Source organism: Triticum aestivum, chromosome 3D (assembly GCF_018294505.1).
Source record: "Triticum aestivum cultivar Chinese Spring chromosome 3D, IWGSC CS RefSeq v2.1, whole genome shotgun sequence".
NCBI classification, from domain to species: Eukaryota; Viridiplantae; Streptophyta; class Magnoliopsida; order Poales; family Poaceae; genus Triticum; species Triticum aestivum.
Genome location: NC_057802.1, coordinates 19,568,171 through 19,581,026, shown reverse-complemented (window position 1 = coordinate 19,581,026; position 12,856 = coordinate 19,568,171).

Here is a 12,856-nt window from a genome sequence, read left to right as displayed (position 1 = left end):
GGTGGTGGTGGTGCGACTAGTTTGGAGTCAATGGTGGTTGTTCGGTGGTGTTCTTTGGGGTTCCGCGGCGGTGCCTTTGACGCTGGTGTGCACAGTGAAGTGATCCGGATGTAGACTCGGCTCCTTCATGCCCTTCGGCTTCGCCGATGGTGCCTGTTGTGATGTAGCCTCGGTCGTGTGTGACATTCCGTCTGGGTGTGGACTCGGTCGCTCATTGCCCTTCTGGTGCACCAATAGCCCAGAGGCATCATGGATGATCTCGGTTGATTGAAGCTCTTTGTCTAAAGTGCCGGTGTTCTCGTACGGCTCAGGTTTGGTGGATGCCGGAGCGGCGGCTTCGGACTGTGGATGTACGCCGAGGTGGCGGCCTCGGATTGCAATGCATTCAACACTCAATGGGGCAGGGTCGTGCCTTTCCTTTGTGTGGGTGTTGTGCTTGTGCTGCGAGGGTAGCGAGTGCGTCGACCCGGTCGATGCGATCACACGGGTCGGTCTGGCTAGTATGTCAAGGCATGTAAGGCAGCGGCCCTGGATTTTTGGCACAACGTTCGTGGTCTGCGGGCAGTTGTCTATTGTAGTTAGGGATGTAAGGTGTCCATGCCGTGCGGCGTTGTGGCTTGCATGCGAGAGGTGGTTGTCGGAGCGGCCACTACTAGGAGAAACATTATAGATAGAATCTTAGCAGTAGCACGGTCTAAGGTAGCAGCGCTACTCCTACTTAGTAGTAGCGATGGGTAGCAACCGGCGCTACAACTAGTAGTGTAGCGGTAGCATGGGTCAACATGGTAGCTGTATTGCTAAGTGGTCCCAACGCCATCTGACCGGGTCTACCCGTAGTAGCAGCACGGCCTAAAATCCCACGCTCTTGCTAAAACTATAGTAGTAGCGCGTGCCTAAGACCCACAGCTACTACTATGTGTGCAATGTGCCAGTAGGTGGGCTCCACTTAGCAGCAGCGCTGGCCGCTAACCCGCGCTACTTCTATCGGGCTTAGCAGTAGCGCCCGGCCGTGACAAGCGCTACTGCTAACGCCACCTTATCCAACTCCCCGCGCCCGACCTTCTCCCTCTCCTCACTCCTTGTTGCCTCACTCTGCCTCCCTCCCGCCGTCGCCACCGCATTGCCGCCGCCGTCCTCCCTCCTCCTTCCTCGGTATGCCGCGACACTCCTCCCTCCTCCCCGCGCCCAACGGCCAATAAGATGAACAGTAAATTGGTTTTGACGTGAGGCATCGACTCCTTTGACAGTGACGTTGCTTAAAAATGGTCTGGACTAAATGGACTTAATACTTACATTAACATCTTGTTTCGATCTAGAATTAAATGCAAACGGGTCTTAGATTACATTAGGACATGTGCTTGGTATGCTCAGTGGCTACGCGGGATGAAGGAGGATCGTCTTGTAGTCTCCCTAGGTTCGCTCCACCATGAATATTTCAACCACGACAGCGAAGCCCGGCCATCATTACATAGTTATAATGCTTTGTTCACTTCCTTCTATATGTATCCACTGCCCTTCTTCATTTGAGCAAGCAAACCCCCCCCCCCCCCCCATCTTACTTATAGATATTTTATGCTTAGGTAACACATATCTATATTTGTATTTATATAAGTCAATGTGGATGGCAAATCTACGTTATATGCCAACAATACGTAGGAGTATGAGTCATAGGGAAAGAAACACACACATGACCTTCTTGAGACACTACCCTCGAAGTGAGGCTCGGGATCCCCTTGTACGCACTTTATGCGATCCAGGCAATGTGCGAACCAATTGGTCGACAAGTCACTCTTACATTTTAAGGTAAAGAACAATGTAGGCAAATAGCGTTGCCAAATGTAACATTTCACTTTGCAATTCGTGGTGGCGCAGTATTAGGCCGCTGTCAAGTGTCACTAGACTTAGGAGCCGTATACTCCAATGCCAAATTGGTTCTACAATAAAAACTCACATGATCTTCAAATCCATAGCGTAGCAGAATATTGATAATTTGGTACAGATCGATTGCAATGTGGAGGGCCTACTTTGACCATATATGATCACATTGCCTTTTTTATTTGTGCTACAACGGAAATGATGAACATGTAAAATTTTATGGAGCAAGAGGACTATTACCACCAATGTGAATTTCATCTTTTTAATTTGTAACATAAGTAATCGCCTAGAATGAGGGAGAACCATTCTATAAATCGACATAAACAATTTACAAACCAGTTGTTGTACCTATTGCAACCATTGTTAAAAACTAGGTGTATTTAACGCTAGGCTCAGGATCATCTTTTACGCTCTTCGTGACATCTAGGTGTTGTGCAAAGCAGAGGCTACATGTCACTTATATTCCAAGGTCACCCACAATGTGGCGAAATAGCACTGCCAAATGTAACATTTCACTTTGCCATCTGTGGTGCAACAGCGTGACACCGTTGCCAAATCCCACAGGGCATAGGAGTGCCTACTCAATGCCAAATTGGTCCAACAATAAAAACTCACATGGTCTCCAATCCCATAGTGTAGCGGCTCACAAAATCTATATGTTGATAATTTGGTACCGATCGATTCCAATGTGGGGCGTCAGCCTTAAACATATATTGTTCATGTTGCCTTGTTTTGTGCTACTACCGAAATGATGAACATGTAAAATCTTGTGGAGCAAGAGAAATATTACCTCGTTTTTCTGGTACCTTAGTTGAGCTTAAAGTAATTGTGTGGATGGTCATCCGATGTGTACTTCATCATTGTAATTTGAAACATAAGCAATTGCCAAGAATGAACGAGAACCATTTAATAAATTACAATAGACAATTTACTAATGTATACATGTTTCCTCTAATGCGTACACCGCCTTTTCAGAAGTAGTGGCCAAAAGATGACAAAATCTTTGCTCTTATGAAAGAAAATAATATATGGCGCATTTAACGTGTTATCTCCAACAGCTTCAGGAGATAAACGGTGAACTTTTGAAGGTCGCACGCGACCTTGCCGAGCAAAATGCAGCGAGGCTTGCTTTTGAAAAGATGCAACCATTAAGCTTTCTTAATTATGCAAATCAACTTCAAGGCACTGTAACACAGAGTGAGAGTCACATGCTTCGACTGCGAACCACTTGAAATTTCCGCATATACTATATTCCTTGGTTAATCGCCCGCTACCTCTGACCACTCGCACAATCCACGACCCTTCAATCAAGGTTTTATCAAGTTAAAGACACTAGTTTAGGCCGCCAGCCGACAGTTCACGGAAAATAATGTTGTGCCTATTGCATGTGCACAAGGCTAACCTAAACCTACATCTGTACTGATTGTAGTTGTTGCAAGCACATGCTGCGACGCAGAGGCGGAGGAAATTAGCGAAGTTTTTCTATCTATATATCCCTAATCCTACCTATGTGCTCCACATATATGGATGTAGTTTTCGCACACATAGTAGTACTAATATAGTGTGAGCTTGTCATCAACTACTAGATGTCTGGAACTCTGGATCCATACCAAAGTGGTGCCTCCTTGGAGGCCGCAAGGGGCAGATCGCTGTGCTCCGGTTGATGACCACACAATCAATTAGTACTATTAATTAAGCCTGTCCGGCGGCCACGAGATGAATAAACGAATTAATTACTTTGACAGTGAGTGATCCGGACTTGGCATTGAAGAGCCCAGTGTTCTTCATCACGAGCGAATGCTAGCACGCGGGCCCATGGCATGTGATGAATGTGCTCATCATGTTCATGTATGTATGCCCATGCCATTCGCCAGGACGCATGAGGACGATCGTCTCGCAACGAAACAAACAGTTTGCCCAACGTGCATGCACAGTCGCCATCAGCAGGCCCCGGTGCTCACCGACGGGTGGTCCCTCTGACGGACGGACGGGCTACTTCTGCCCACGTGCCGACCACCACCGCGGCGACTCCCCGGCGATCCCGTTCTGCTGCAGCTGCCCCACTTACCGATCACCGCTGTGTCTGGGGCCCACCTCCGCATGCAGCCACGCCCGAGCGTCGCGACACCGGACAGTTCCGTGCTCAGATACCAGTCGACGCACAGCCAGATCGGCTGATGCGTGGGCCCGCGGCACGGCTCCCGCTCCCGTGCACTGCTCCGCCACCTCCCCACATCCTCCTCTCTATCACGGAGGAGCAGTGGAGATGCCCGCGACGTTATCGGTGTGTCACTGACGACACCGACCCACCTTATCAGTCCTCACCGCGCCCGCCAACCGCTCTATATAGATAGGGGCCGGCAGCTTCTCCTTGGCCGGCCTCCCGCGAATCTCAATCGCTCGTCGACATCCACCGAGCCACCGCTTCCCAACGCTGTCGGACATAGACGCCTCCATCTCCTCCACAACATCCTCCTGATCCCCTCTCCGCTTCGCCCACAAACCTTCAAGCCCGAGGCCACGCGCCCTCAAGCCCGCCTCACGCGTCGCCTGCCTCCCTAGATTTGCTCACCAGGAATGGTGACGGAGCATGCATGTACAACCACATCAGCGGAGTCCCGCCAGCTTTACGAAGTTGATGCTTTCTTCACTGCCTTCTATATATATCCACCGCCCTTCAGCTGAGCAAGCAACAAAACCCCTCATCTTACTTATCCATATTTATGCTTTGGTAACATATATCTACATTTTTATCTGTGGACAACACCATGTAAGAAGGACGCACAAGATCTTCTTGAGGTGCTACCCTCGACGCGAGGCTTAGGATACCCTTGTACGCTCTTCGTGCCACCAAGGCGTTGTGCAAACCAAGTGCTACATGAGTCACTCTTATATTCTAAGGTCACCAACAATGTAGGCAAATAGTGTTGCCAAATGTAACATTTTGCTTCGCCATCGATTTGTGGCACAGTAAGGCGTGGGAACAATCTACCTCAATGGCAAATTGGTTCTACCATAAAAACTTACATGTTCTGCAAGGCCATAGTGTAGCAGCTCACTGAAACCATATGTTAATAATTTGGTACCGATCGATTCCAATGCGGAGGGCCTGCTTTAACCATACATTGATCACATTGCCTATTTTTTATTGTGCTACAACCAAACTGATGAACATGCAAAATCTTGTGGAGCAAGAAGAATATTACCTCTTTTTTTTCTCTTTCCTTAGTTGAGCTTAAAGTAATTGTGCGGATGGTCATCCGATGTGAATTTCATCTTTGTAATTTGTAACATACGTAATCGCCGAGAGTGAGGGAGGACCATTCGATAAATCATGATAAAGAATTTACAAATGTACTATGTATGTTTCCTCTAATGTGTAAACCGCCTGTCCAGAAGTAGTGACCAAAAGATCACAAAATCTTTGCTTTTATGAAAGAAAATAATATATGGTGAACTTTTGAAGCGCGTGCACGACCTCTCCGAGCATGATGCGGGGAGTCTTGCTTTTGAAAATATTCAACCACCATGATCAGGACATAAAGCATTCTTAATTATGCAAATCAACTTCAAGACACTGCAACATGGAACGGGAATGACATGCTTTGATGACGAACCGCCACAAATTTCCGCATATATCTTCCTTTATTTTGTGGGAGAAAACTTCCGACATTCAACTTCAATTATAGTAGTACAACGAACACCAGAAATAAAAAAATTGCATCCAGATCCTTAGACCACCTAGCGACGACTACAAGCACTGAAGCGAGCCGAAGGCGCGGCGCTGCCATCGTCCCTCCCTCGGCGGAGCCGGGAAAACCTTATTGTAGTAGACAGTCAGGAAGTCGTCGTGCTAAGGCCCCATAGAACCAACGCACCAGAACAGCAATCGTCGCCGGTGAAGAGTGTAGATCAGAAGGATTCAACCTGAATACACACGGACAAAGACGGACTGCGTACATATCCTAGCAAATCCACCAAAGACAGATACACCGGAGACACACCTCCACACGCCCACCGATGATGCTAGACGCATCATCGAAACAGGGGCTAGGCAGAGAGACCTTTATTCCAACTTCAGGGAGCCGCCGCCGTCTTGCCTTCCTGAGTAGGACTCAAACACTAACAAAAATCAAAAAAAGATCTAAAAACGGAGCCCTTCCACCGGCAAGCGCCGGGATCCACTCCACTCCCATGGCTCTTCTAATGTCACCGGAGACGGGGTGGACCGACGCCGGCACCGGCGGGAGGCAGAGGAACCCTAACTTTTTGGGGGAGGCGGCGGCTGGCTAGTTGGCGGGAGTTTTTCGGTCAAGTAAAGGATTGGTGGAATTGATGTGTTGGATCCGCATATATCTTCCTTGGTTGATCAACCGCTAGGCCTGGGTACTCGCAAAATCCACAACCCTCAGATCAAGGTTGTATCAAGTTGATGTTTTTTTTTCGACAAAGGGTGATTTTTTATTGACTCATAGTGTAGCATCGAGGGATACAATCATAATGAGTACACACCCGGCCTCTGCACAACTAGGATGCACACAGCCAACACAACACACGCACACACATCACTTCGGCAAAGAGCAAAGTCATAAAAGACCAAAGCTATGCCTAGGTGGAGAAAAGAAAACCCGAAGAATTGAAAGCAACGATAAACGGAATACAGCAGTGACCATCGGCGTCAACCATCTCTTCACAACACAAGGACTATGAGAAAGGCTCTTCAAAAGCGACGCCTCCAGGAAGGGAACGACTTTCAAGCGCCGCCGTCGCCAAATCCAAACACACCAAGGTTAGATCATGGGTTTTCACCCTGAAGATGTTGTCAGAGCCAATTCCGAGCAATGCCCTCATTAGGGTAACGACGCAAAAGAACGCCGCCATTGCCAGATATGACCAACTAGGGTCAAACCTATGGTTTTCACCACGGAGCTCGAGACTAGGTACTACAGAAGTACCACCCAATCGAAGTAGTCTTGTGTCGTCTCCTCCACTTTCCTCGATCCCAGTAGTTGCATATGCGCACGGTCCTTGTGACGGGGGATGTCCACGCCCGTACGAGCAAGCTGACAAGACGAGACAAGATCTTCTCTCGCCACCATCTAACGAAGACTTTGACGGGGAAGAAGGACTGTCGGCACCACCAAAATCCCGGGATGGGGACACTCTGAAGGCCTACACCATCCTCACAAGTAGCAGCTGTTGACTGATCTGTATCAAACGGCAGCTCCACGAGCTGCCACTACCTCCGCCGTCCTCGCCAGTGGACGCAGATCATCCAGGTTGAAGATCTTCAGGTAACCAGTCTAGCCCACAACCACACAGCAGCCTGTGGACCAGATTCACGGCCGAACCTGAGGGAACAACCACCATGAGCACTACGCACCAACGCCAAAAATGCACCCATGGAGCAGTGGCCCTAGCATGGATGTGCTCTCAGGTTGGATGCATCGGAGGAAGTCACAGCACAAGACGCAGAAGAGCAACTGCATGCTCCAGTGGTCCTGTCAACGAAGATGACTGCGTCACGAGCGTCCATGGTGCCAACCTAGTTATCCCAAGCCATGCTTCCGCCAGATACGTGGAGTGCCGGAGCCGCCGCTGCAGCATCAACCTTCACAGCCGCCAGAGCCCATCTGCATCTCGTCGAACACGTTGCCCAAAGATCCACGGGAACGGAACCCCGCCGCCGCCGTCAGCCGCCCGGGCAAGGCCCGATGACGCCGACCGGCGGCGGCGAGGGGAAGGCGCACAGGGACGACGCCGGAAAAAGCGGATCGAGCGCCGCCCGAGTCGCCCAGGCGGACGACGCGGGGGCAGTTTTCAGCCCTCGAGTTTTTTTACTTTTACTTTTGATGATTAACGTATCGAAAGTTTTTCTTGAAACAGAGAACAACAGCCAGATGTCTAGATCAGTACTGTACAAAGGTGGTGCCCCCTTGGAGGCCGCAAGGGGCAGATCGATGTGTGCTCGGGTTGGTGACCACACAATCAATTAGTACTATCATTAATTAACTAAGCCTGTCCGGCGTCCACGAGATGAACGAACAAATTAATTACTTTGACAGTGAGGGAGACAATGGGTAACAGTGGTCTGATCGGCACCGAAGAGGCCAGTGTTCCTCATCACGAGCGAATACTAGCGCGGGAGGCCATGGCATATGCTGAATGTGCTCATCATGTTCATGTGTGTGTTCGCCCAGTGGCAAGGACGCAGAGGACGATTGTGTCGCTCGCTCCGCTTGCTCCACGACGAAACCTATATCTTTATTTTAGTCTTTGCAAGGCACGTGCTACGTTCTAAATCTTTTGTTGCTTGCCGGACCTATCCATTGAATATACGTGGACGTTGTTTTCATGCACACATTTAGGTTGCTTGTGGTGGAATCAGCTCATCAGGGTTTAAGTTTTAAACTAATATTCGTATTTTTCTGAATTTATTTTAGATTTTCAGATGATATTCATTTAGTGGGAAGAGCCAAAGGAGAAAGAGGAAGAGGAAGCAAGCAAGAAGCCGGGAATGGATCAGTAAAAATCATTAGTACATGTGATCGTGTTTCTTTTGTCAAGAGCACTTCAACGGCCGTGGATGGTTGCATCACGGACGATTGTACTATCCATGGTTCGTTGAAGGACACCCAACAGGAGAACACCAAGTGACGCAGTAAGTTCATCATCGGCGCCCGCATCACCGTGCAGCCCCCAAGACGAAAGAAATTTCTTGCAGACTCCAACTACACCTCATCCTCATCTATATCTGGCCATGGGCCGGGCCGGGCGGGGCCGGGCTTGGGCCGGGCCTGAAAAAGCCCATGGCAGAAAACTGAGGCCCAGGCCTTACCATCAGGCCTACTTTTCAAGCCCAAGCCCGGCCCATCTGGTAAAAAGCCCTGAAAAGCCCTTAGGGCTTAGGGCCGTGGGCCGGGCCTCTTCCTTAAAATGCCAATATGCCAAGCTCAAGCCCGTCCAGGCCCTGCTGGTGGGCTCAAAACTCAGGCCCAAGCCCGGCCCATGGGCAAGGACTGACCTCATCCCATCCATGATTGAGTCCGCCAACTTGAGATATATGCTAACGATTCACTAATTCACCGTGCGCTTTGATGTGACCGCATCAAGGACCTGGAGACGAAGATCGCTAAGGACACTTAAACGGCCCTTGATGCTAGCTTTAAGCTCATGGCAAGATGGAGCGAGTCTTGCTTGAACCAAAAGAGAGGTGACATTGCCTTTTATTTATTTATTTGTGCTACAAAAAAATGATGAACATGTGAAATCTTATAGAGCAAGAGGAATGCCACCTCTTCTTTTTTCTTTTGTTTCCTTAGTTGAGCTAAAGTAATTGTGTGGATGGTCATCCGAAGTGAATTTCATCTTTCTAATTTGTAGCATAAGTAATCACCAAGAATGAGGGAGAACCATTCGATAAATCGCCACAAACAATTTACAAATGTATGTATGTTTCCTCTAATGCGTATACCGCCTGTCCAGAGGTAGTGACCAAAAGATCACAAAATCTTTACTTTTATGAAAGAAAATAATATGTGGCGCATTTAACGCATTATCTCCAAGAGCTTCAGGAGATAAATGGTGAACTTTTGAAGGGCACGCGACCTTGCCGAGCATGCAGCGAGTGTTGCTTTTGAAAAGATGCAACCACCATGAGGTAGACATAAAGCTTGCTTGATGATGCAAATCAACTTCAAGGCACTACAACATGGAGTGAGAATCACATGCTTCGACGGCGGACCACTTCAAATTTCCGCATACCTCTGGCCACTCGCAGAATCCACAACCCTCCGATCAAAAGGTTGTATCATGATCCGATGGCTATAAATATAAGCGTTGTTTTTATCAAGGTAAAGACACTAGTTAGGCCGCTTGCAGACAGTTCACGGAAAATAATGATGTGCCTATTCCATGTTCACGAGGCTAACCTAAACCTACATCTATATTGATTTTAGTTGTTGCAAGCACGTGCCGCGGCGCAGAGGTGGACAAAAATAGCGATGCTTTTCTGTCTAAACCCCTGATTCTACAATAGGTACACTACCTATGGATTATATGTTGAATGTAGTTTTCGTGCACATAGTCCTTATATAGTGTGAGCTTATCATCAACAACTTGATGCCTGGATCCACACAAAAGTGGCGCCTCCTTGGAGGCTGCAAGGGGCAGATCGCTGTGCTCCCGTTGATGACCACAATCAGTTAGTAGTACTCCCTCCGTTCCTAAATATTTGTCTTTCTAGAGGTTTCAAATGGTGACTACATACGGAACAAAATGAGTGAATCTATACTCTAAAAGATGTCTATATACATCCGTATGTGGTGACCATTTGAAATCTCTAGAAAGACAAATATTTAGGAACAGAGGGAGTATTAACTAAGCCTGTCTGGCGGCCACGACATGAACAAACAAATTAATTACTTTGACAGATGAAAAAGCAAGTTACTAGTAGTACTTACTTTGATTGTGGGTCATCGACTCAGGTGACAATGCCGACTGATTAACAGTGGTCTGAACGGTACGCACGGACTTAACACTGAACAACCGGTCTCAGTCACGCACTAATGTTACAAGCTAGGGCCCAGCGGCAGCTACGCTAGGCTAGGACATGTGCTAAATGTGTTGTGTCTTCGCCCAGTGGCAAGGACAAAGGACGATGGTCTTCCTCGCTTCACTTGCTCCACGACGAAAACCTACATCTATATTTTAGTTTTTGCAAGGCACGTGCTGCGTTCTAAATCTTTTGTTGCTTGCCGGACCTACTCATTGAACATACGTGGACCTAGTTTTCATGCACACACTTAGGTTCCTTGTGGTGGAACCAGCCCATTAAGGTTTAAGTCTTAAACTTGACATTGATACTCGCATTTTTATGAATTTAATTCAGATTTCCAGACGATATTCGTTTAGTGGGAAGAGCCGGAGGATAAAGAGGAAGAGGAAGCAACCAAAAAGCCGGGTGTTGGATCAGTAAAAATCATTAGTATCGGTGATCGTGTTTCTTCTGTCGAGGGCAATTCAACGACCATGGATGGTTGCGTCATGGATTATTGCACTATCCATGGTTTGTTGAAGGACACCCAATAGGATAACTCCAAGTGACACAATAAGTTCATCGTTGGCATCTGCATCGCCATGCAGCCCCCGAGACGAAAGAAGTTTCTTGCAGGCTCCAACAGCACTCCTCATCATTATCCTCATGCCATCGACGATCGAGTCCGCCAGCTTGATATATATGCTAACGATTCACTAATTCATCATGAGCTCTTATGTGATCGCATTGAGGAGATGGAGAAGAAGATCGCCAAGGACACTTAACCCTTGCTACTAATTTTAAGCTCATAGCAAGATCCAGCGAGTCTTGCTTGAACCAAAAGAGAGGTGACATTGCCTTTTTTATTTATTTGTGCTACAAACAAAATGATGAACATGTGAAATCTTATAGAGCAAGAGGAATGTCACCTCTCTATTTTTTCTTCTGTTTCCTTAGTTGAGCTAAAGTAATTGTGTGGATGGTCATCCGATGTGAATTTTAACATAAGCAATCACCAAGAATGAGGGAGAACCATTCGATAAATCGCCATAAACAATTTGAAAATGTAAGTATGTTTCCTCTAATGTGTTTACCGCGTGTCCAGAAGTAGTGACCATAAGATCACAAAATCTTCGCTTTTATGAAAGAAAATAATATATGGCGCATTGAACGTGTTATCTCCAACAGTTTCAAGAGATAAATGGTGAACTTTTTCAAGGGCGCGGCGCGCGACCTTGCCGAGCAAGATGCAGCGAGTCTTGCTTTTGAATAGATGCAACCACCATGAGTAGGACATAAAGCTTTCTTAATTATGCAAAATCCACTTCAAGGCACTATAACATGGAGCGAAATCACATGCTTTGACTGCGAACCACTTCGAATTTCCCCATATATCTTCCTTGGTAAAGGCACTAGTTTAGGCCGCCTGTCGACGGTTCATTGTTTTTTTTTATTGCGAGAAAACTTCTGATGATCTATTCATCTTCGATCATGGCGGTACAACGAACACCGTAAATAAAAAAAATCATCCAGATCTGTAGACCAACTAGTGATGACTACAAACACTGAAGCAAGCCGAAGGCACGCCGCCGACATCGCCCCTTCCTCGCCGGAGCCGGGCAAAACTTGTTGTAGTAGACAGGAAGTCGTTGTGCTAAGACCCCATAGGCTAACATAAACCTACCTCTGTATTGATTTTAGTAGACAGGAAGTCGTCGTGCGACCCAGAGGCAGAGGAAATTAGCGATGCTTTTGTGTCTATATCCGTAATCCTACATATGCACTCCACCTACGGACTATATGTTGGATGTAGTTTTCGTAAACATAGTACTACTATAGTGCAAGCTTATCATCAACAACAAGATCCATACAAAAGTGGTGCCTCCTTGGAGGCCGCAAGGGGCAGATCGCTGCGCTCCGGTTGATGACCACAACCAATCATTATAAACGAATTAATTACTTTGACAGTGAGCGAGACAATGGGTAACAGTGGTCTGAACGGCACGGACTTGGCACCGAAGAGCACGGCGGCCTTCATCACGAACGAATGCTAGTAGTAGTACGAGGGCGGAGGGCCATGCGACAGGACGCACGCACGAGGACGATCGTCTGGCGACGAAACGAACAGTCTGCCGAACGTGCATGCACAGTCACGGTCAGCGGGGCCCTGCATCACCGACAGGTGGTCCCGGATCCACCGTGGGTCCCCCAGACGGACGGACTGCTTTCCCCACGTGATGGCCACCGCCGCGGCGACCACCCGGCGATCCCGCCCCCCACGCCACCGAGCGCTCTGCCGCTCCTCGACGGCATCGCCAGCCCCGCTGCGTCTGGGCCCCGCCGCCGCATGCGGCCACGCCCGAGCGTCTCGACACACGGCAGTTCCGTGCTCAGCTGGCACTCGACGCACTGCCAGATCGGCTGACGCGTGGGCCCGGGCCGCCA